Below are 25,692 nucleotides of genomic sequence, written 5' to 3'. Positions count from 1 at the left end.
TCTTGCCATGGAGAATACCCCACTACTGAGTAACCACAACTGCCATGCTCAAGCTTCCATACAGCTACAGAACAATACAAAGTGTGGTTGACTGTTGTTGAGTATAGTGCAATTTGTCTGTAGATGTGCAATCAAAAAAGGCATTCCAGTGATTTCATAACTGAAACCTACATCTATATAATCAACAGGAACTGCCATTTCAAGTTGAATTAGAGATTTTTCTGCACATCAGTATTATTGAGTGATGTATGAACAGAGAGCTACTAGGTACCTAAAAACAGCAGGCTATATATGATTAACTATTAAACTGTACATTTTTTTAAAAAAAGGTATACTTGAGCAATACGTCTGTCCAGTAAGTTCAGCATATTCCACTGGTGTTATTACCACCAGTTTGGTGTAGTAAAGAGTGTGGGACTCTAATCTGGAGAACTGAGTTTGATTCTTCACTCCTCCACTTGAAGCTACTTGTGACCCTGGGCTAGTCACAGTTCTCTGGAGCTCTCTCAGTTCCACCCACCTCACAGGGTGTTTGTTGTGGGGATAATGACATACTTTGTAAACCACTCTGATTGGGCATTAAGTTGTCCTGAAGGGCAGAATATAAATCGAATGTTATTATTATTATTATTATTACCTCTTCTCATTACCTGTTGCAGAATACAAATCACTGAAGATTTTCTTCTGCATCAATGTCATTTGGTCTCTTACATAAGGCCTTTAGTACAATTATGACCAATTACAAGAAATGTGCATTATCTATGTTTCTGAATATTTATATGCTTTAATACATACTCAGCCCACATCCAATCGTTGGACTCTGTGCTTCTAGGGTCTATAAGGGGTACATCCAGCTGCTAATGCTTCCTTATTCTAGCTGCAGGTGCCAGGATGGCTTCTAGGCCTGGTTGTCAGGAGCTATAGAGCTAGATGCAGATGGGGACTGTTGCCTGCTGGAACTGGAGGGCCTCCACACACAGGTTGCCCTGGCAAGTCCATACCCAGATGCCTAGAGTGTTACTGGCTGCCCCTAGTGAAGGCCAGGAAGGAATTTTTTCCCTGCAGGCCAGACTGGCTGCAGGTCCAGTGTGTGTGTGTGGTGGGGGGGGGTCACCTTTCTTTGGGCACTGGGTGAGGATTGCCTGGGTTGGCGGGGAAGGGGGAGGGCTGTGGCTCCAACTAGGCTACAGCCATCAGAACATTGATGAGAGTAGCATCCTGCCTCTTTCAGAGGTTTTAGGCCATTGGGCCAGATCCATTGGGATACGTCATGCTGGCTGGGCAGCTCATCTCCTTTTTCTGGGTCCCTTTAAGGGATATGGGGGAAGCCAAGGGGTACGTACCGGGTCTGGCCATTGCACACTTCACCCTGGGTCACAGGGACTGCCAGGGTCCTGCTTGGATAGATGCTACACCACCTGCCATCCTGTGGTACCCTGCTGGTGGCTAGCTGGGGAAGGTGTGCTATCAGATGGGAGGTGGGTTGTTCAATGCTGAGAATCCTACCCATTGCCGCGCTAATACTCCAATGGCTGCAAGCAATAAAGTTGTGGTGTATTTTCATCCAAAAATCTGTTTGTTGTGTATTTATTGCCCAGGGCCAGCCTCACACATAGCCTAAATGGCTACAAACAAAATATCAATTTCACTAACAAATGTAGGATTTTCATTCAGAGTCTTCATTCCTGTTTCAGGGAGCAATCATAAGGAGTTATATAAGCCTCATTTTATTAAATAAATCTTGTTTCCAGGAAAGTGTTCCTAGGACGGCACCTTTATTATCCAAAAGCAAACAGCAGTATTTTAAGTCTGTGTTTCAAGAACTATTGCAGTTAGTCTGTTTCTAAAAAGGTATGATTAAGAGCAATTATTTACAACTGTGGCTTATTCCTTTTAAGTGAATGTCCAAATATGCAGTCAGCACTTGAGCAAAGAACATTTTTCAACAAATGAAACCAGCCTGTACAGTAAATCATACTTTTGGAAGGTGAATTCCTGTGCTAAGACAGTGGCAAGGGTTTTTGGTTTTTTTTGAGGCCTCTGGCTATAGCCTCTCACTAAAAGAGCTAAAAGTTCAGTGGGGGAAAAAAATAAGAAAAATAAAGCGAATAGCTTGAGCAGTTTCCCTTCAGTAATAATGAAAATATTTACCATTTTCACAGGGTTGCTTATCAGATTGCACGGAGTAGGATTATCAAGTACTTTATTTTTTTGGTGTGATAGATGACCTATAACTATCAATGCTGCTCCTTTCAAAAAAGTACTAAGGCAGATTTTCATACTGACTTCCCAATGCAGGTATTAACTGAATTATACATAGTACAGTCATCCTTGTGTTATATACAAGTAGGGTTGCCAGGTCCCTAGATCCTCCTGGCAGGAGGGGAGGGGAACTGGCACTTACCTTGTGCCAGTGGTGTGGTCTCTCTTCGCATGGGTGAAGTGTGAGAGCATTCCAGTGCCTGTGTGATGATGTCACTCTCAGGAGTGATGTCATCATGCCAGCCACAGGATCAGTTCTGCACATTGTGCAGGGGCAATTTTGCCTGTTTGGGGCCAAAATCAGCCCCCAACAAAGCACAGGTCTGCTCCCACTGCCGGCAATGTCTGGGAGTGATGTTGCCATGCCCCCTGGGAGCACACGCACTGCACATGTTCCTGGGGTGCCTGCCAGTGGTGCATGACCTCTGAGGGCTTGCCACCTCCTGCTGATCACTGGTGGATCAGTGGGCAAGGCAGCAATCCCCTGGGACTTTGCCCGCCACCAGTGGACCCTGGGAACCCTATATTCAAGTCTAGTAACATAAAGGCTGGCTCTGTGTACTTTTGTATACATTCTGGAACTTCTGATGCCCGTAGCATCATTTCAAACAACTATGGTGGTTTGGACATGAAGAGAAATATGGAGTTTGTGTATTCAGAAGGTGGGGTATAAATCTTTAAGATGAATTACTAAAAAAACTGTATTTTCTACCCTTTGAACACTCAGTCCCCAAGGAATAATCAATTAAAACAATACTAGAAACAGAGCTTCAGTTGGAACATTACACTTTGCTTATCTCTTGGACTGCATTCTGATGTGATGAACAAATCACAGTCTCTGAGGTGAATGAGCCTCAAATCATGTAATTCCCTCCCCTCCTATTTTTTTCTCCCCTCATATGACAAGCAGCACTGGCTTTAAGTATCTTTACATTCCCAATAATATTTTGTATTAACACACACATCCTTCTTGTGATAAGATAGTAAAAGAGTACCCTTTTTCCTCTGTGAAAGTTGCAGCCAGTGTTCAAAAGAAATATACCTTTGGAGAGAATGAATGAATAAACAATCAAATAAATAAATAAATAAATAAATAAGACCCTGAACATGCTGGCTCTGGTTGTTGGGGGTTTTCCGGGCTGTATTGCCGTGGTCTTGGCATTGTAGTTCCTGACGTTTCGCCAGCAGCTGTGGCTGGCATCTTCAGAGGTGTAGCACCAAAAGACAGACTTCTACATGGAACATTTTGAAAAAACAGCTCTAGAATCAGCACCCCACAAACCCAGTGTATGGTTCCGGTTTGTGGATGATACATTCATCATTTGGAGCCATGGGGAGGAAGAATTGAGGGAGTTTTTGAATCATCTCAACAACATCCACCTGAACATACAATTCACAATGGAGAAAGAAAGTGAGGGAAAACTCTCATTCCTGGATACCTTGGTCATCCGCAAAGCAAACTTTCAGTTAGGTCACAAGGTCTACAGGAAACCAACTCACACTGATCGGTACTTACACAAAAACTCCAATCACCACCCCTGACAGAAAAGAGGCATAATGAAAACATTAGTGGATCGTGCAAGACAGATATGTGAGCCGCGCTTTCTCAATGAGGAAATTAATCATCTAAACCACGCACTTCAGGCAAATGGCTACTCCAGAAATGAAATCCGAAGAGCAATCAAACCCAGGATGAATCAAACAACCAAGGAAAAACAGTCACCTACAGGAAAAGTGTTTTTGCCATATATCAAAGGAATTACTGATCAGATGGGAAAGCTTATGGAAAAGCATAACCTTCAAGCAGTATTCAGACCCACCCGAAAAATACAACAGATGCTACGATCAGCAAAGACAGCAGAGACCCCCTCACCTCTGCAGGAGTATACCGTATACCCTGCAGCTGTGGACAAGTTTACATCGGGACCACAAAGCGTAGCATCCAGACAAGAATAAAAGAACATGAAAGACACTGCAGACTTGGACAGCCTGAAAAATCAGCAGTGGCTGAACATAGCCTAACTCAAACAGGGCACAGTATCTTATTCCAGGACACCAAAATACTGGACAACCCTTCCAACTACTTTGTCAGACTGCACAGGGAAGCCATTGAAATTCACAAGCATAAGCAAAACTTCAACAGGAAAGAAGAAACCTTAAGAATGAACAGAGCATGGGCTCCAGTTCTGAAAAACACCAGGCCAACAAAACACTCCACACCCGACAATAGCCCTGCAGACAAGATTAGCACATCAAGCACCGATCCATATGCAAAAGAACCTCCTCAGGTTACAGTGAAGCCTCCCGCCATTAGCATTCCACACCCTGGGAAACTCTTACAGGATGACTCAGCTCAACCCCACCCCTCCTGAGTAGATACAAATGACCTACATCTTTTCCACACTGTGACACTGAGAGATCTCTGTCTTTTGGTGCTACACCTCTGAAGATGCCAGCCACAGCTGCTGGCGAAACGTCAGGAACTACAATGCCAAGACCACGGCAATACAGCCCGGAAAACCCCCAACAACCATCGTTCTCCAGCCGTGAAAGCCTTCGACAATGCTGGCTCTGTTTAGTAAGCAAAAGAAACAAAAGCTTCAAAGAGATTTCTTTCGGCCTTGGCAGATTCTGTTATGTAGTTTATTTGATTTACAACTGAAGACCTAGAAACTCAAATTCTTGGTCTGTGAGGAGGAGTGCTTATATCAAATTGTAATACTTTCCATTGGGGTTGAGAAGAGAGAACTGTCACTACTGCAGGATTTCATTGCAAGCTCTGGGTAGATCATCTTAATTTCTGTGCTATGGTTTACAGGAATGGTTAAATGAACATATTTTTGAGTAAGTGAATATAGTTATATATTATGAAATTATTATGAACATCTACAAAATATTCTGCTATGTTTCAGGATAAGAACGTATCAAGGTAAATCAGTACTTATTCCTCGGTTCATTCATCTATCTGGGCTGCAAATTAAAAGAATACTAGTGAAGAACAGCTTTAAAATACTAGTAGGGTATAATGGAATGACATTTATTTATTTATTTATTTACATTATTTCTAGTCGACCTTCTCACTGATACTCAAGATTAGAGGTGGGCACAGACCAGAAAATGCACCAAAATTTTACATGGGCTGGGCTGGTTTGGCATTTGCGAGCTGGCAGGTTGTGGAATGCACCTTTTTTCATGGATGCAACCAACTTTTGCCGGTCTGTTGGTCCATTGGTCCATGAAACCAGACATCCCGGGACTTCCGGTTTGGGCTGATGGCAAACTGAAGTTGCCCGGGGGAGTTGGGCAAGCAAGAGCATCTGTTTTGGCAGGCCAGGTGCTTAGATTGCCTGCTGCCACCCCTCTCCAGGCAAGGGAGGGTCCAGAATGCTACGTGACCCTGAGAGTGTGTGATCTCGGTGGTGGTGGGGGGTTCTGAATAAAGGATTTTCCCCATTGCCTTGAGGTCCCCTCTGAGAAGGGCAAGCTAAGATCTCTCCAGAGCTCTTTGGAGTCGAATTACAGCATAAGATCACCAGAACCCAAGCTTCTGTACTGAGTCTGACCATCTATAAGCGGAAGAAACAGCACGAATAACCCAGGAGTAACGAGAAAAGGTAAAGATCACTATCATTTTTTCCGGATTTAATAGAGGAAGAAAAAGACAAAAGAAGGAAAACAAAAAGACAAGGCTGTTAGCTGAGTAAAGGAGTAAAGCAACCTTGAGAAAATTGGCAAATTTGGATGGAGCTATATAGTGCTAAAAGACAAAAATAAGTTTTGTTTATACATACCTGTGGTTTTGCAAGAGATAACGACAACGAGAAAGGGGAGGAAATGTGGGAAGAACCAGCTTGAGCATCGCGAGAATATAAAGGATACTGAGAGCAGAGAACTTTTTGCCTAGAGAGGAGTTAACTTGGAGGAAGTGGGAGGAGCGGAGAGTAGAAAAGACCGTGGAAGCAAAATAAAGAAAACAACGCGAGAAGCTGAAACTGAAAGACCAGCAGGAAGTAGAAGTTAGCCATTTTAAGAAGGGAAAAGGGAGTAAACAGGACATTATACCATAGAGAAATTGCGCCCGACATCTTGGTAAGGTCAAAAAGACGATTTTTAATTTAAAGTGTAAATTTTAAAACAAGACCATAAAATAAAGGAATTAGAAGCTGATATTAAAAATGGAGTTAAGAAAGAGAGCAGACACGTGGGGTGGCACAAAAGCTAGCCCAGGCACGATGAAGAAAGGTGAGAAAGAATGGTAAACTGCTATAGAAACATTAGGAAAAAAGTGCTGGATGGTAACAAAGAGCTGGGCCAAACTATGCAACGTATGGAGGAAAATTTGTTAAAAAATATAAAAAACTTAATAAAAGCAGAGGTGATAGAGCTGGCTAAGAGCATAGAAGATGTAAAAATGGAACTTCAGACAACAAATCAAACAGTGCAGGAGGTGGAGCAGAAGACCTCTAGTTTACAACTGGAAAACCCAGTACTACAGGAGCGTGTGGCGGTGATGGAATGTAAAATTACAGAAAATCAGTTAAGATTTCGAGGAGTGCAGGAGTCTATGACACAAAATGCACAAGAGTAAATGGTTGCAATATTGGCAGAATTCCTAGGAAAACAGCCAGAAGAAATTGAAGTTAATTTGGATTTGGTCTATAGAGTAAACTCCACTTATGCACAGCAGAAGAACCTACCTAGAGATATAATTGCACAACTGACAACTAAAAGAATGAAAGAGGAGATACTAAGAAGACACTTTCAAAACCCACTGGAATTGGAAGGGGGCAGAGTCAGAATTATGAAAGAGCTTGCAAATTTTTTTTTGCAAGAGCGGAAGAAATACCGAGACTTAACTGGAAAATTGAGAGAGAAAAATATCAGGTATAGGTGGGAAATACCTGAGGGTTTGAGTTTTAGTTTTCAATCAGAAAGAGTGACTATCAAGTCCAAACATGAGATGATGGTGTTTCTGATTAACAACGAAAAAGACTTTCCAGGAGTGTTTAAAAATTGTTAGCTTTAGAAGGGTATAATAACTTGTTTGGTTGGCATGCGTATCTATGGTATGAAAAACATAAAATGGATGGTATGTTCCAGCATCATTTTGTGAGGAGGAATGTCTTCATGATTTGGCAAAAATATAATAAATTTATGGGAGAAAAAAGACCTATGTGGATTGTACCGGCAGAAGTGGTGAACCCAAATATGTATTATAAGGGGGAAGATTGGTTGACCTACAAAGAGCTATTGTGGGATGATAGAGACAACCTCAAAATAAAAAGTAAAGAGGAATTACCATTTGATTATGGTTGGCTGCAATATAGACAAATTAAAGATGTATTTGAAGCTGATAAAAGTAATGTGGGTTTTAGATTAAAAAATACAGAAATAGAAGAAATTTTGTTTGGTGAAGAAGTAAAAATGATTTCTAAAATGTATAAAATTTTATTGAAATGGTACACACAGGATGAGGTTGTTAAAACTCAAATGGTGAAATGGGCAATAAACGTCAATAAAGAAATTACAATGCAAAGTTGGGAATATTTATGGAAAAACACTTTGAAGACTTCTACATGTAATAATTTGAAAGAAAATGGTTATAAGATGATGTATAGATGGTATTTAATGCCGAAAAAAATAGCAAATGCAAACAGTGAAATGTCAAACCAATGTTGGAAATGTAAAAAACACGAGGGCTCTTTTTACCATATGTGGTGGACTTGTGACAAGGCCAAAATATTTTGGTCTAAGATTTATGTGGAGATGCTGTCAATTTTGTAGTGTAAACTGTTGAAGAGCCCTGAAATGTTGTTGCTAGGATTAAACATGCAAGAAGTAAATATGGGGGACAGGACCTGTTATATTATATGACTGTTGCAGCAAGAATATTGTATACACAATACTGGAAGCAAGAAGACATACCAGAAGTGGAGGAATGGATTCAAAAGCTGTTATATATGGCGGAGATGGACAAAATGACAAGGAAACTAAGAGACCAGAATCCAAACGAATTTCTATGTGACTGGAGAAAATTTAAAAATTATTTGGAAAATAAATGGGACGTGAAAGGACAACTGTGGACTTAGAGAACTATTGAGAGTTGTGGAGAATGAATATGAACTTTATCTTTGGTAATAGGGATTTTAGTGTGAATAGAGGCAATGATAAGAAATAAAGGGGTTTTAGTGCTGTTGGAAGTCAAAAGGGGAAAAGGGGGAGGGGGAAGGGATGGGGGGCATATACATGAATTTAAAGGGTAATGAAATTGTAGATTTTAATGAGATGTATGTTTAACCCATTTAATAAAATTTTTATATATATAAAAAAAAGAAACCAGACATCCCGGAGCCAAGCAATCAATTCCTTAGGCAATGTAGGAGTTGCCCGCAGATCTTCTGCTGCCCTCGAAACACACCAATCTTAGCCCTGAAAACCTTGATAGACAGCTCTGGCTGCCAACCAGAGAGCTCCCATAATTCTCTATGTGAGTGTTTAGTATATAAAACACAGTGCGGAGCCATGGTTTCACTTTCCAGCCCACAGTTACTGAGCAAGGAACTGCTTGCTGTAGGAGGGTTTTTTTTGCATTGTGTGTTGTGAGAGGGAGGCTTGGGGATTGTACTGCAGCAAGGCTATGGTTGGGAGCAAGTTTATTGGGTTTCCTCGGCTGAGAGTTCATTCTTGTTTCTCCTTTTTCCCTTTCAATTCTTATTTGCTTGTGGGGTTGTGCCCCAACACAGTCTCAGAGCTGCAGTCAGGCTTTGGGTGAAAGCTTATTGGATTTCCTTGGCTTAGGGCTCACTTGTTTCTCCTTTTTTCCCTTTCAATTCTTATTTGCTTGTGGGGCAGTGGGATAGCCCAGGGTTGTGCCTCAACCCAATCTCAGAGCTGCAGTCAGGCTCTGGGTGCAAGCTTATTGGGCTCCTTGAGGGCTCACTCTTCTGTCTCCTTTTTTTCTTTCAGTTCTTACTGGATTGTGGGGTGGTGGGCAATGGAGACCTGCTGATGCCTGGCTGTCCACATCTTCCTCCTCCCAATTTTAGTCTGTCCCCCACAAAATCCTTCACGTGCGTCCCCTCAAGATGTTTACCCCCCCCCCACCCAAGAGTCCTCCTGTCTTTTAGTCTCCCCATGCCCAGGTCTGCCTCCTCATGATGACCGTTCTCCCTCCCAGAGTCTGCGCTTCCATCCTCCCCTCGAGCAGCCTGATGGGGAGATTTCTATTCCCCCATGGAGACTCTCCTTCCCCCCAGGATTGCCTCTGTCCTGTCCTGTACAGGGATATTCCTGTCTCCCCAAAGAAGTCCACTCCCTCCCCCCAAATGTAACCTCATCTCATAGACTGTCTCTTTCCTTGTGTCCTTTAAAAGAATATTCCTGCTGTCTATCCAAAAACATCTCCTTGACTATCCCCTCAAAGAGTACTTCTCTCCCTCCCCATTCCAGCCCCAGAGCAGGTGTTCTGCTCCCAGGAACTGTCATTCCACACTGGGGGCCATCATTCCATTTTCAGAAGAAGATTCTCCAACTCCATCCCATGATTTCATTACAACTTTTTGGTGCTGCAAGCCAATGCAAGTTGCAGCTCCTATTCTATGTACTGGAAGTTTCCTGGGAGTGGCTGCTTCGGGGGTCTGTAACTTGGATGTCCAAACTGCAATCTTGGCCAAACTTGGAGGGTGGCTGGAGTAGAGTCTGCTGAAGGCTTGCTGCAAGTTTGGCATATGTGAGTGTGAAGGGGGTGGTCCCACGGCCCCTGGAAGTAATGGACCACAGACTGATGAACCGGTCTGCAAACCGGGGCAGGTTGATCAGTGGTCCATGGTCCATGACAATCGACGGACCATGAACCCACAGTCTGTGTTTTTTCCCCGGTCCATGTCCACCTCTACTTAAAATAGATTGCACAATGTAAGTCAATATGCTCAATAACTGCGACATTCAATAAACAATACAATAGGAATTTGAAATAAGCAGAAATCTGTTTCAGAGCTGAAACAATGATGAAACAAAACATAAGCAAATTGACATGACCTATTCAATAATGCAGAGAAACTATACAGTAGGAACATGGTTACAGCAAAAAATACTACACAGTTGTATAGTCAACAGTTATTATTGCTTTACCAAATCATGTATCTGAACCATTTCTCTAGAGCACAGTCCTATTACCTCTGTAAAAAGCCCTTCTGAATAATTCAGTTTTGCATTGTTTGCAGAAAGCAAGGGAAGTGGGACCTTTCCTGACTTCTTCAGGCAGACCATATTCCATAAGACAGAGACCACCACAGAGAATGTGTGTGTGTATGGGCAGCTGTTGATTTTGCTGATTTTAGGAAACAAAGCAAATTATTCTGAGGACACTATAAGGTCTTCATAAGTAGACTTGTTGACATGATGCTTTAATTAAGCATACATCCTTCACTGGTAGTCTGCAAATGGAAGAATACCAGGGTCTTCCTCCAAGTGTTTTGAAACCCTTTTTGTTCAAATGGTGTTGCATGTTTGTTTCCTTGGCAATTCAGATAAGCAATTCATTACAGATTAAATGATTCAGATCAAAGACACATGCCGTTTTCATTTTCCTAATAAGCACTTGGTAAAATAGAACAGCATATTTGCTCTGTTCTTTGTCAAAGGTTTGCTTTGTTCTTTTCAACAAGAAACTGAATTATTACAAGTGTGATCTCCTGAAGCATTTTCAACAATTTATAAGGGAATAATAAATAAACATTCCATAATTGGATTTCCATTTAATAGACTGTAGGAATGTTCATATTTCATAGCAGTTACTATTCAATTTGAATGGCTGGAAAACAAATTCAAATCAGAATCACATAGTATTTGTGAAATTACTTCATTATCTATCTTGAATAAATTGAAGGGCTCATTTGTGACGTTCAGGGCCGGCGCGCGCATGGAGGCCAGGTAGGCGGTGGCCTCGGGCGCGCGGGCACTGGAGGGGCGCTGGAAGGGGTGTTGGGGGGTGGAGACGCGCGCAGCGAAGCTGGCATGACTTGGCTGCAGCTACTGCTGCAGCCAGTCAGCCAGCCCCTTGCTGCCACCACCGCTGCCACACACCCCAGCCGGGCGCAGCCTCTGTGCGCCGCTCGAGCCCCGCTGCCGCCGCCACACTTCCCAGCCGGGCGCAGCCCCCACGCACCGCCCCAGCAGCGGCTCACAGCTTCTGCTCCCAGCTGGGGCGTGTGGGGGCGGCGGCGGTGGAAGCACGGGGCTGGCTGGCTCCGCTGCGTGCTCCTCCGCCCCAGCCGGGCGCAGAAGCCGTGAGCTGCTGCTGGGGTGGCGCACGGAGCAGCCTCCGTGCGCCGCCCCAGCCCCGGCTCGCAGCTTTTGCGCTCGGCTGGGGCATGTGGCGGCGGCAGCACGGGGCTGGCTGCAGCTACTGCTGCAGCCAGCCACCCCAGCTCTGCTGTGCACTCCTCCGCCCCAGCTGGGCGTAGAAGCCGTGAGCTGCTGCTGGGGCGGCGCACGGAGCAGCCTCCGTGCGCCGCTCCAGCAGCAGCTCGCAGCTTCTGCGCTCGGCGGTCCTCCACACGCCACCCAGCCCCCCTGCGGCGCGTGATGACGTCTGCAATGACGTCATCACGCAGTCCGTGGCGCGCCCGCGCGCACACGCTGCCGCGGGCGCCAAAGCCTCTGGCACCGGCCCTGGTGACGCTTCAGATGTAACTATTCTCTTACACAGATATCTCGTCCATGTCAGAAAAAAAACTTCTACAACCCTTACAAAATACAATGAATTCTATTTTAGAGGAAGGAAGGATGGCAGAGACATGGAAAGAGGCTAACATAACATTAATTCTGAAAGAGGGACAAGACATTGACAAGGAATTATAGGCCAATATCACTATTACATAATCATTACAAGTTGTTTAGAATGATATTAGCTGGGAGACTTAAAATAGTTCTTTAGAATTGTATTCATGAACATCAAAGTGGTTTTTAACCTAAAAGACAGTTGAGGAGTGACAGTGTCAAAACAGTACTGGATATTTTGGAATATTTGGGAAAACGTAATGGAAAGCAAACCGCATTGATATTTTTAGATGCAGAGAGGCTTTTAAAAATTTAAACTGGAAATTTTTGTTTAAAGTCTTGGAGGATATGGATTTTGGAGAAAACTTTATAAAATAGGTTAGATCTATCTATACATCTCAGATAGCACAAATGATGGTTAATGGAGAGCTGACTTAAAAATATGGAACACAGAGAGATACTAGACAAGGTTGCCCACTGTCACCTCTTTTGTTTATTCCTGAAGAATTGAATACAGATATAAAACAAAATGAAAGAATTGGAGAGCTAAAGGTTAAAAAAGGTATTAGCTATCAAGTTCAAGGTATTAGCTATCACCTACAAGGCTCTTCATGCTCTTGGTCCAGCATACCTGTGGGACTGCCTCTCTCCCTATGTCCCTTCACGGCAGCTTCCCTTTTCTGCAGGTGCCGCCCTGCACATGGGTGAAATCAACGGCTTCCTGTGCATGTGCCTTCTCTGTGGTGTCCCCTGCCCTACGTAATGGCCTGCCTGAAGACGTTAGGAGAGCCCCCACTCTCCTGGCTTCCTGCAAATGATGCAAAATCGAATTATTCAAAAGGGCTTTTAAGTCACATAGGAGGACTATATTATAGGGAGGTGGTGTCAAAGAGATGCTTCACTAATGAGTTATGGACTATAGACCTCACCACTATGTTGCCTTATATACTATCAGTTGCTTTAAGTAAGTGTTTCTATGCACTACCTGTTGCTTTAAGTATGACCCCTCTGGGTAGTTCTGTGTTGTCTAATGAAAGCCCTAGAATTGCTTATGCTCTATTTCAGCATTTCTTTAACTTTGTATTGGATTTTTGCTTATCTTATGTCTTTGTAAACTTATTTATCCTATTGTTAGTGGTCAGATTTGCCCTCATGATATTAAAGCATATTTATTTCATTAGTTATTTTATTCAGCTTCTATTCTGCCCTCCCTGCAAGCGGGCTCAGGGTGGATCACACCATTTAAAACACAATACATATATTTTTTTTAACAAAAACAAAGTATACTTTTATTTTTTCAAGAAGCATATCGGTTTCATAACAGTAGTTCTCAATTCTTAAAGTTACTTCACTTAAACTCATTCACACAGATCTCTTCTAAGGCTTCACACACAGTTTGCCTGCTTTTCCCTGACTGAATGTTCTTTCACAAACATACTCAGATCAGGTTTCCACATAGGTTATATTTCTCTCAGTAATACTTAAACATGCTAAGGCAGCACACAGCTAGCCTCTCTTTTCCTCACTCAATATTTCTCTCAGAACTGCTTAAATTTACTCAGGCTGCACACAACTTGCCTGCTTTCTCTTGACTGAATATTTTTCACAGAAATGCTTAAACCTGCTCAGGCAACACACAGCTAGCCTCTCTTTCCATGACTGAGTTTTCTTTCACAAACATACTCAGGTCAGGTTTCCACACAATACATAATTAAATACGGTTCCATAAAAACATTATAACATCATATAGTTTGATATAAAAATTACAATAGATAGCCTCCCCTGGTGGCAGCAGTCACTGCTTAGTTAATTTTAAAAACACGTGCACAGGGTGGTGGACAGATCTGATAAGGAGGTTTAACTCATTCACCTCCTCCTCTTACACCTCCTACATGGCCGGCAGAGGCCTGGCCTAGCCTCAGCCATATGCCTCGCAGAACATCTCTGTCTTACTGGCCTGGCAGAAAAATAACAAATCCTGACAGGCCCTAGTTTCAACAGACAGAGAGTTCCTCTAGGTTGGAGCCAGGACCTGGCTCTGGTTGAGGCCAGGCAGGCCTCCCTGTGGTCAGGGACCACCAATAGTTGTTCCTCCGCTGATCAAAGCATCTTCTGGCATATACATAGGGAGAGGTGATCCCACAGATATGATGGTCCCAGTCCGCATAGGGCTTTATAGGATTGGTGTAGAGCCAGTTTTGTGTAGTGGTTAGAGCAATGGGACTCTAATCTGGAGAACAGGGTTTGATTCCCTGCTCCTCCACTTGAAGCCAGCTGGATGATCTTGGATCAGTCTCCAGAGCTCTCCAGAGCTCTCTCAGCCCCACCCACCTCACAGAGTGATTGTTGTGGGGATAATAATAACATACTTTGTAAACTGCTCAGAGTGGGTCTTAAGTTGTCCTGAAGGGTGGTATATAAATCAATTGTTGTTGTTGTTAATACCAAACCTTGAACCTGATCCAGTACTCCACTGCCAGTCAATGCAGCTGCCGCAGTGTAGGTGTTATATGTGCTCCATTCGGGACTCCCACAATAACACACACAGCTGCATTTTGAACCAGCTGTAACCTCCAGACCAGACTCAAGGGAAGCCCTGTGTAGACTGAGTTACAGTAATCCAATCTACAGGTGACCGTCACTTAGATCACTGTAGTTAAGTCACAGGTCAAAAGGTAAGGGACAAGCTGCCTTGTCTATTGTAGGCGAAAAAAACTAAGACCATGCAACTGCTGCGACCTGTGCCTCCATTGTCAGGGAAACATCCAGGATCACCTCCCAGTCTCCTAACCCTCAAAACTGGCACAAGTGTCACCCTATCAAGAGTTGGGAACCAGAGTCCCCAGCCCAAGGACCCACAACTTACATACAGGACCTCTATAGGATTCAATTTCATCTGACTTTGCTACAACCAACCAATCACAGCTTCAAAAGCACTCTCCAGGACATTCGGGGCTGAGTTGGGCCATCCATCCATCATCAGATGCATATTGATGGCACCCAAGTCCAAAACTTTATAAAAGCTAGGCAAGGGGGTGCATATAGATATTAAACAATAATGGGGACAGTATTGCCCCCTGAGGTACACAGCACACTAAAGGATGGCGGGATGACAGTTTCTCCACTAGTGCCACCCTCTGTCCCTGAATGTGGAGAAAAGAGATAAGCCACTGCAAGGCAGCCCCTCATATCCCCACATCAGTGAGACAGTGGGTCAACAGACCATGGTTGACTGTAACCAGTGCTGCTGAAAGATCCAATAATATCAGCAGCGCTGAACCACCTCAATCCAGCTGCCTGTGAAAATCATCTGTGAGGGCCACCAGCAACGTCTCTGTCCCATAAATCTGGGCAGAAACCAAACTGTAAGGGATCTAAGGCTGAGGAATCATTCAGGAAGCTCTGCAATTGTTCCACCACCATCTGCAAAATCACCTTACCCAGAAATGGGAAGTTTGAAACTGAATGGTAATTGGTTGGGTCAGTGGGATCCAAAGATAGTTTCTTTAGGAGAAGTCTCACCATGGCTTCCTTTAGTGCTCCAGGAAAAACTCCAGTGCCCAAGGACATGTTAACAATGGCCTACAGGGAGGTCTGTAGCCCATCAGTACTGGCTTTCATCGGCCATGATGGGCACAGGTCCAAGGGACACACTTTGGGCCTCACCACCCATGGAGTCCTGTCAATCTCATCTCAGGAGAGTGGGCTGAAATCATCTAATAGCTGCCCAGAAGATGGCCAAGGGGCCTCTAGTTCATCTACTGTATCAATCGTGGTCGGCAAGTTGCGGCAGAGAGACAAGATTTTATTAGCAAAAAAACTCACAAAAGCCTTACAGCTGATGTCCCAATTCAAAATTTGGTGGTCTCCCCCTGATAGGGAGACCAATAACTGAACTATAAACAATTTTGCTGGGCTTGAGCTAGCTGACGCGATGGAGGCTGCGTAAAATTCCTTCTTCACAGCCTTCACCGCCATCTCATAGGCTTTCATAAACATCCTATAAGATGATCTTGCCTCTTCATCTCGAGATTGTCACCACACTTGCTCTAGCCATCTTAGCTCCTGCTTATTCCATTGTAGCTCTCTGTATACCAAGAAGCCAGTCTGGCACGAGGGTGAAGAGGGCAATGGGGGAGCGATTTCATCAATGGCTTCAGAGAGACGGACACACCAGTCCTCCACCAGCTCATCTAATGAACTGCCAGGGGGCATCATATCCCACAGAGCATTCCCTAAACCGATTGGATCCATGAGTGTCCATGGGTGAGCATAATTAGCTTGCCACCCTTGCAGGGTGGTGGTGGTGGTATGTCCAACTGAGCCTTCAGAACTGAGTGGTTTGACGATGGCACCATTTCAACTGCTTCCAGATCCACTTTAATACTCATCCAAAAGATCAGATCCAGCATGTGGCCTGTTTGGTGTGTAGGGGTTGATACAATTGGGGAGAGTCCCAGTGCTGCATGGAAGACATCACATCCACAGCCTGGACAGAGGCAGCATTGTAGGCATGGACATTAAAATCCCCCAAGGTGACCATTTTGCCCTCTCTTACCCAGGTCTTGGCCATGCATACCAGGTCCATATCATTCACTGCAAAAAAGTCCTGCAGTGTTTTGGTTTTATTATTTATGGACCTGGCATTGCAGAACATCAGTGTCAAAGGGGGACTAGTTATACTAGCTCATCAGCCAGCATATCTCAGGACAGGATGCAGGTTAGAAGGACACTGAGCCATGTCATATCTCCGTGGCCTTCTCATCTTAGACCGGGTCCCACCACCATACCACCCCTGTCCCCAGAGGACTGGGATTCCTGGCTCCATACCAGTCACCTTCCTTATCCACCACCCTCTGGCTTGCTCCTCTTTCACCAACCAACACCGAGTATTCAATAATTTCTAGCTGTACTAACTAATTCTGAGCCATACAGTCTACAATTAATCCTAATGGGCAAAACCTATTTTCCTACAATCCAGTGGCCATACAAATCTACATTTAATCCTATGGGTCAAAAATTTACTAGCCTGTTACCCAGTGGTTCAGTTCCCCAGTCAATTAATTTAAGCTAACCAGTTTCACCCCTCCCCACTTAGGCTGATCAATTCAATTATGGTTCAATCCTTAATACTAACGATTCCAATTTGCAGCAGAACACTTTTTAAAAAATGTTAAATCATTTTAGGGGTTAAGGGCACAAACAAATGAAGGAAGTGGAATTTATAAATACTATCTAATGGAACAATAATTATTACTAAAGGAAAATAATTTAACTGACTCTATAAGTCTCCAGACCACTTGATATCTCTCAGACTTGCAAGGCACTTCAGGGCTGGTTGCATTATATTATGGAATATCATAAGACCCTCTCCACATGTGTTTAAAACACAGACAAGCTGCCTGGCTAGGCAGCATATGGAAGAGTACTGGAATGTGTGAGGTGAAGTAAGACTAACTCTCAGCCTCACACCCCCAAGGTGTGCAAAACCATAGAACAATGGTGGTCTCTAGAAGTACTTGAATGAATACCTTCACATACTCTTCCTATCCTACCCTTACCCACTCCTATTTTAGCTTCACCCATCCAGCCATCGTGGGTTATAAATAATCTTTTAACACCTACAGTTCCTCTCAGGAAGGTACAATCAAACCTTCCTAGCCTGAGTGTCTGCCTTAAACCCTAAATTTAGGGCTGATTTTCACGCAGTTGGCCCTTGGTGTGACCAATTACTCCCATGTCATGCCAGGAATGATGTCATTCCTGGTGTGACACAGGCATATGTGGGGGTGCTCCAGAGCATGTGGGAACTCGTTTCACCCCAGCACAGCATTCTTGCACCTTTCTTCCCCCTGCTGGCCAGATAAGAGGCAGCAGAGGGAAGAGGCTGGGGGAGGGGGATCCCCCATCAGGGGACTGGTAAGCCTATGGATGACCTGGATGTAGAAATAAAAGCAGATAAGAAACAAGTATTAGGATTGAAGGAGGGAAATCATCTGATCTGAGCAATGAAATAAATGAATAGTTTTGAAAGCAGAGTTCTGGATAAAGGTGAGAAGGCCATGGAGTGACAAGACAAGGCCAGAGAGGAAGTGATTGCAGCTTATGGATTACATAAAAATGGTAGAATAAACTGGTACTCAGGACCACCACTTAAGATTCCACAAACAGTGTTGAGTCTGGGAACACCCCTAACTGTTCCTAAAGAAATAGAAATACCCTGTTAATGACAGGCACTCCTGCCTTGAGATGCTTAAGTCCCTCAGTCATCACTATTTTAATTTTGATGGAATTAGGTGCAGTCTTTCAGTTCCCATCCATCCTATTGCAGCAGCCATGCAGTGACCAAAATCACCATTCCTGGATTGGCAGAGAAATAGTAAGAGCTGTATGCCATTAACATATTAATAATATGAGACTACAAACTTATGAATGTTCTTCCATTGGCTTCATATTGATGTTAAGTGGGAGTAATGCCATGCCCCACAGATTCTCATCTTCCAGCTGGAAGAGATCACTTTTTGAACCACTCTCTAACAGGCTACCCGACAGAAAGAGCTGAACCCATTCTATTCCATGGACCCTAGCATAGCCTCTCAGCTGGTTTGCCAACACGTGACAATCAACATTATCTCAAAGGCTATTTGGAATTCTAAAGTCCTGAGAGACAGTCTGCTAGTCTAATATTTTTCTGTTCATGCAATGTGAATATTATTAAAATTAAACCCATTAAATAACATTTTGCATGTGTTTTGAAGAACTCTGTAAACTGACAAAAGAAAAATTAAAAGTACCTCATCATAACAGCAGTAGAATCTAATGTGAAAGTTTGGAGGAAAAACAGAAATATTTATTCTTTCAGGAAAAACCCTATTCTGCCTAATTTTACACTGCAGCATACACTCTTCCTGTGAGCACTGATGCTGAAAGAAATGTGGAATATTTTCTGTGAAAGGATCAGGGTGTTATTTGTCCATTTAAAGTTCAGTTGTTTATGTTGCTCAGATTGAACAAAATAGTCATAAAGAAAATGGGAACTTTTTTTTTTTTGGCAATCTGTGAATGGCAATGTAAAAGTTCTTGCTTCAGGAATCAATATATAGGCCATCCACTTTCCAAGATGAGCTTCCAACTTTCAAGTTCCAAGGTAATTTCAGGTTCCAGGTAATTTTGCTGAGGGATGTTTATGAACTATCAAATGGCAAAGCCAAACCAATTTTAACTGTTATTTAATTAATGGGCAGGAGAGAGAAATAGTTCAGTAAAAAAAAAAGAGTGTCCTTTAACTAGCAGTGGTCTTTGCTGGATGAGGTGTTGTGATATTGACCAATCTCACAGCTACTGTCATCCAGAGCCACTTTCCTGGCTCATTTCTAAAGGAAATGCGTGCAGTAAGAACCACCACCCTTAGCCTCTAAATATGGAATAGCAATTCTCAGCCTACTTTAAAATTCAATAACAGGCTATTTCTACTATTGCCTCCATTCTACAGTTGACTTTTTAAAATGTACAAATATAAGAAAATATGTTCCATCTTTCACTCCCTCCCATTTTTTGTCTTTTACACATTGCTCTAGGCAATGAAAGTATTTATCAGATTTGCTTAGAAATCTCAAACCAAGACAAATGTTTCCTTAACTACACAATATACTATGTGTTTAATTTCAACTACAATCTTGATTTAGAATTTGTGATCTCATGTGTGTGTAAGTGTAAAATTTGGGGTTTTAAATGCCGTTTCAGCAGAGGGAGGGTGCTGTGCAGTTTGACCAGAACAGTCTCTACATCAACATTCTTTCTACAGCAATAGAAAAGAGCAAGGTCCAGTAGCTCCTATAAAACTAACAAAATTTGTGGTAGGGTATGAGCTTTTGTGAATCACAGCTCACTTCTTCAGGTACAGCTAGAATGTGAGTCCATCTGTCCTTATATCTTGGTGAGTGGAGGGACTGCAGAAGCCGAATAATAATAGCAGGTAAATGACAAATGATTGGATAGGGTGGGGTATGCAGAGGGGTGGTGGGTGTGGAGATGCTTTCTGAAGACTGAATTGTAGCCTTCTAAATACAGTTATTACATATAAGACATCAGGGAAACAGAATAAACATACACACAAAAAACCCTTATTCGCTAGCAGGCATAGGAGAAATAAGGAGGTTCAGTAATAAGGCTTAAAACTAATAACAGATAACACACAGCTTTTGCTGGCCACAGTAAGTTATAACATTTGAGAGGTTAAGATTTAGGTGAACAGAACAGTTAACAGCCAGACTTGTATTCTTGAGCTGAACATTGGCCTTCCTCATCAAGATTCTTCCAGTGTAAATGTGAGCTCCTCTCAGAAACCATAAATCTTTCACTATCCCTCAGAAACCGGGGCCTCTAGACAGCTACAGTCTCTTCCTTATTATGCTAGCTTCCTTTACCACAAAAGATAAATTCTGAGACTTACAAATCCAAAGTCTTCCAAGAGTAGATTATCAGCCTACTCTTCTCTAAAGATAAACCTTCTCCAAACAGGTTTTAGCCTGCTGAGACAGATTTGCTGGGTAACTATAGGCATTTCCAGAAACTCTTGTGATAAAACCATAGAGTTTCCAGGCATTCCTAGAACTAACCCCCCATATCACTTCCAGGTTTTCTTCAGAAGTGACATATTGGTGCAGATGCTGAAGCTATGATGGCAGGACTGGGAGGACTGGCAGCCCTAAGCTCTATCATCATCATCATCATCATCATCATCATCATCATCATCATCATCATCACCATCATCACCATCATCATAATCAATAATAATAATAATAATAATAATAATAATAATAATAATAATAATAATAATAATAGTCCGCCCTCCCCATGAATGGGCTCAGGGTGGATTACAACATACAGAAAAAACACATTGATAAATCAGTACATTAAACAATGGTAAAAGCCAGATTTAGCAGGATAAAAACAAACTCTGCACCATGTTCCTAATATCCCAGTATGGGATTGACTTCACCCTTCCCTGCCAACCATAAGAGGAAGAGAGGGGTGGAGACGTGAGTTGGTGCGAGATTAGCCACCATTCCTACATGGGGCAGATGACTCATATAGCCCCCCCACTAATAAAAGACAGGCAGGGAGCCCAATCGGTGGATCTGAATACTGGCCTCAACCAAATGCCTGGCGGAACATCTCTGTCTTATAGGCTCATGGGAAAGACACAAGGTCTTGGTGGGCCCAAGTATCCTCCAACAGAGAGTTCCACTAGGTTGGGGCCAGGACCAAAAATGCCCTGGCCCTGATCGAGGCTAGTTGAGCCTCCCTAGGGCCAGGGACCACTAGTAGATATTTTCCTGCTGATCTAAGTACTCTCCGGGGTACATATGGGGAGAGGCAGTCCCTCAGGTATGCCAGTCCCAGTCCATTTAGGGATTTATAGGTTAAGACCAAAACCTTGAACCTGATCCGGAACTCCAAAGGTTGGCGTACTAATAGCTTCCCCCCAAGCACCACCCTCTGTCCCCAACCATGGAAGAAAGAGACAAGCCACTGCAAGGCAGTCCCTCCAATCCCCACATCGGTGAGGCGGTGGGTCAACAATTCATAGTCGACTGTGTCAAACACTGATGAGAGATCTAGCAGCGCTAGACCCGCCCCGATCCAGCTGCCTATGGAGATCATCTGTGAGGGCGACCAACACTGTCTCAGTCCCGTGACCCAGACGGAAGCCAGACTGGAATGGATCCAGGGCCGATGTGTCTTCCAAGAAGACCTGCAGCTGCTCCACCACTGCCCGTTCAATCACCTTACCTAGAAATGGAAGGTTCAAGACTGGGCCGTAACTGGACGGATCAGTGGGGTCTAAAGCTGGTCTTTTCATCCTATAAGGTCAGAGCGTTTGCGGACGATATAATGCTAATTGTGGACGATCCAATTGAGAATATGCCAAAGGTGATGGAGAAAATTAAGGAATTTGGAGATTTGGCTGGATTTTATGTAAACAAAAAGAAGTCCAAGATACTATGCAAGAATATGACTAAACAGAAACAACAGGAACTAGAGGAGATAACAGACTGTGAAGTAACAAATAAGGTAAAATATTTGGGAATTGAACTGACTGCGAAGAATATAGACCTATTTAAGAATAATTATGAGAAATTGTGGACTCAAATAGAGCAAGATCTGATTAAATGGAATAGGCTGAATTTGTCATGGTTGGGAAGAATTGCAGCAGTAAAGATGAATGTATTGCCGAGAGTGATGTTCCTGCTACAAACAATTCCAATCATGCATGACACTAAACAATTTGAAAAATGGCAAAGGAAATTATCGGACTTTGTGTGGGCAGGCAAGAAACCTAGGGTGAAAATGAAAGTATTACAGGATGCTAAAGAAAGAGGTGGAATGCAGCTGCCCAATTTAAGAGTATATCATGAAGCAATTTGCCTGTCTTGGATAAAAGAGTGGATGACGTTGAAGGACTGCAAGCTACTGGCTTTGGAGGGATATAAAAAAACATTCGGATGGCATGCATACCTGTGGTATGATAAAGTTAAAGCTGACTCTATGTTTTTGCACCACTATATTCAGAGAAGCCTTTTTGCTGTTTGGAAGAAATACAAAAACTATATGAAGGACAGAATCCCCTTGTGGGTGGTTCCGTTCGAAGTAATAGACCCAAGAACTGTTGGAAATGAACAACAGTGTTTAACATATAAGGAGATAACACTATTGGAATTCTCTAAATTAAGAATAAAGACGCAAGAGGAACTGTCCTCAAGTTATGGATGGTTTCAATATAGACAGATAAAAGATCTCTATAATTCGGACTGTGTGAAAGGAGGACTGAGAATGGAGAATTCAGAATTAGAAGAGGTGATACTTCAAGAGGGCAAAAAGGAAATTTCAAGGATCTACAAAGTACTTTTAAAATGGTATACAGAAGATGAGACAGTTAAAGTTCAAATGGTGAAGTGGGCGATAAACTTTCATAAAGAGATAACAATGGAGGCATGGGAATACCTGTGGAAAACGACTTTGAAGATAACGACTTGCACAAATATTAAAGAGAACATTTATAAAATGATATATCGCTGGTATTTGACACCAAAGAAAATTGCGTTAGGGAATACTAACATGTCAAATAAATGCTGGAAATGTAAAAAACATGAAGGATCTTTGTATCACATGTGGTGGACCTGTGAGGTAGCTAAGCAATACTGGGGAGGAATAATAGAAGTGATTAATGAGATTTTACCATTTCAAGTTAATAGAAACCCAGAATTGCTGCTACTGAATTTGGGAATGGAAGATATTCCAGCACAACATAGAACATTGTTATTTTACATGACAACAGCGGCTAGACTTTTATATGCGCAGAAATGGAAATTGCAAGAAGTACCAACTATTGAAGACTGGATTTATAAATTGCTGTACATGGCTGAGATGGACAAAATGACAAGGAAGCTCAGAGACCTCGATCCAGGACAGTTTAATATGGATTGGGAGAAACTGAAGCAATATTTGGAGAAAAAATGGGATGTGGAAGGGAAACTGTGGCAGTTTGAAAATTACTGAGACTTTATAAAAGAAGAGAGAAGTGGCTATACCGGGAAAGGGGGATTTAAATATTAAATTCTAAGCTATTATCAGGGTTAAGATGAAAATTCTGTTTTATTACACACAGTATTAAATAGCAGATGTATTATTATGAATAGATATTATGAATATATATGAGCATGCTAGCTGGGTATTTTTTTTATTGTAGTTAAGTTCTTAGTATAACAGGTATTTTATATAACTAAAATAGATTGAGAATAAGAATAAGAAATGTTTAAAGAAATATATAGACTATAAGTTAAATTGATTAACTTATATGAGGGAGAGTAAAGAGATTAAGTAAGGGAATAGAAAATGGATAAAATGTTATACTAATAATATAAAGGTTATCAAAATGCTAGCAATGTGTTATTTAGAATATAAGATTTAGTAAAGGAGGGGTTAATGGTAGTTCTGTGTTTTTTTTTAAAAAAAAGAATAACAAGCTTAGAAGAGAGTTTAAGTGTATGTTTAATAGATTACATGAGGTATTATGTAAGTAAGTAATAAGATAGATAAAGGGTTGGAAAACTGTTGGAAGTCAAATAAAAGGGGGGAGGAAAGGGAGGGGGTTAGAAACAGATATTAATAAAGGGGGAATGTTTGTATTTTATGATTATATAATCTAATCCAATAAAAATTTCTATAAAGCTGGTCTTTTCAGAAGAGGCCTCACTACAGCTTCCTTCAATGTCCTGGGAAAACCCCCAGAGCTCAATGATGAGTTAATAATTATCTCCAATGGGGCCCTCAGCCTATCCACACTGGACTTAACCAGCAACAAGGGGCCGGGGTTCAAGGAGCACATAGTAGGCCTCACCAGCCACAGGATCCTGTCAACATCCTCCTGGGAAACCAGACTGAATTGATCTAAAGTCAGACCCAAAGACGGCCAAGGGGTCTCCAGTTCACTTACTGTGTCAACCATGGCCGGTAGGTCGTGGCGGAGAGACAGGACTTTATCTGCAATAAAGCTCCCCAAAGCCTCACAGCTAATAGCCGAATTTTCAATTTGGTAGTCTCCCTGTGACAGGGAGAAAAAAGACCAAATAATCTGAAACCATCTCGCCAGGCGTGAGCTAGCAGATGCTATGGAGGCAGCAAAGTAATCCTTCTTTGCTGCCTTCACAGCCACCTCATAGGCCTTCTATAAGATGATCTCACCTCTCCATCCTCCTGACACATAGCTCATATTTTCTTACATCCTGCACTTCCTTTACTCATCTTTGTTGCATTGCAAAGCTGATGCATGAAATATCTCTGATGTTTCCTGCTATAATGGCATCAACCATCCTGTCACATTAAACATTTAATGGTAGCTCATGAATACCTCTGCAACACACAGGATGATTGGTTGTATGTGTATAGTAATGTCTATATTGGACCTACATAATTATATACTAGTGCAGTTGGTTTTCAGATTGCATGGTTAGGCATCCATCACAGCTTCTGTATCGGTGGTTTTGCACAAGCATTTGCCATTATGATTCTTTCCTGATCAAATTAGGGCAATGAAATCAAGGCACTTGAGTAGGGTTTTTTTACTATTTACAAAAAAAGAGAGGGAGAGTTTATAACTCTGGTGGACTAGATTGTTATGCAGTAGCAAATAACAAAGACTGAAGGATAATGATTATTTTACATCTACTATACAGGAATGTTTACCTAAATGTCTCTGGAGCAATCAGGATCAGAAGTTTGAATACTCTGCTTCTTTTCATGGTGGAGAGTAGAATATGGTATATACAATTTCACAACAGAGTATTTATTTTTGTGGAGTTCAAATGGATATCAAGAATTTTAATAGTGTTGCAGAAAAAGATGGTTTACACAAACCAGAGAATGTGGCATTCATATCTGAAGGTGTATGTCCTAACCATTTGGCATAGAGTATTCTCTGCAGAAGTCAGGCAAAATCTCTACTGTAACTCTGAAAAATGAACTCATATAATCTTCCAGGAACTGAAGACAAAAGTTGTTGCCTTCAGAGCATTTGTATCATGAGGGAGCAACAGTTCAGCTAGTCAAATAACAGCCACAACTCTCTTTCATCTGTGGGTCAGTTAG

General features: G+C 42.4%; 1 protein-coding gene across 2 annotated transcripts in view; it reads right to left on the bottom strand.

Moving 5' to 3' along the window:
* Positions 1–25,692, bottom strand: part of ESR1 (estrogen receptor 1) — a 365,081-nt gene that overhangs the window by 19,938 nt on the left and 319,451 nt on the right. The gene's annotated exons all lie outside the window — the stretch shown is intronic.

Source organism: Eublepharis macularius, chromosome 1 (assembly GCF_028583425.1).
Source record: "Eublepharis macularius isolate TG4126 chromosome 1, MPM_Emac_v1.0, whole genome shotgun sequence".
NCBI classification, from domain to species: domain Eukaryota; kingdom Metazoa; phylum Chordata; class Lepidosauria; order Squamata; family Eublepharidae; genus Eublepharis; species Eublepharis macularius.
Note: the sequence above shows the minus strand (reverse complement) of the source record. Positions and strands in the feature narration are given on the sequence as shown.